The sequence below is a fragment of the Chrysochloris asiatica genome, unplaced genomic scaffold (assembly GCF_000296735.1).
Source record: "Chrysochloris asiatica unplaced genomic scaffold, ChrAsi1.0 scaffold00116, whole genome shotgun sequence".
NCBI lineage: Eukaryota > Metazoa > Chordata > Mammalia > Afrosoricida > Chrysochloridae > Chrysochloris > Chrysochloris asiatica.
Genome location: NW_006408634.1, coordinates 1,398,108 through 1,398,403, shown reverse-complemented (window position 1 = coordinate 1,398,403; position 296 = coordinate 1,398,108).

The window sequence follows — 296 nt, the reverse complement described above, 5'->3', positions numbered from 1 at the left end:
GGGTCTCAGGGAGGAGGGACTGGGGGTCAGGACTCCTGGGTCTGAGGAAGGAAGCTGGGAACCCAGACTCCTGAGTCTGACAGGGGACGGGCTGGGGGGTCTGAACCCCGGATCTGAGGGAGGAGAGGCTAGGGGCCCCAGACGTCTGGGTGTGAGAGATGGACTGGGGGCTGAGGCTCCTGGGTCTGAGGGAGCAGTGGAACGGTTCGGACTCCTGACTGTGGGAAATGACAGGACAGATCTGACTCCTGTATCTAGGAGTCTGGATTCCTGGCTGTTGAGGGAGGAGGGGGCTG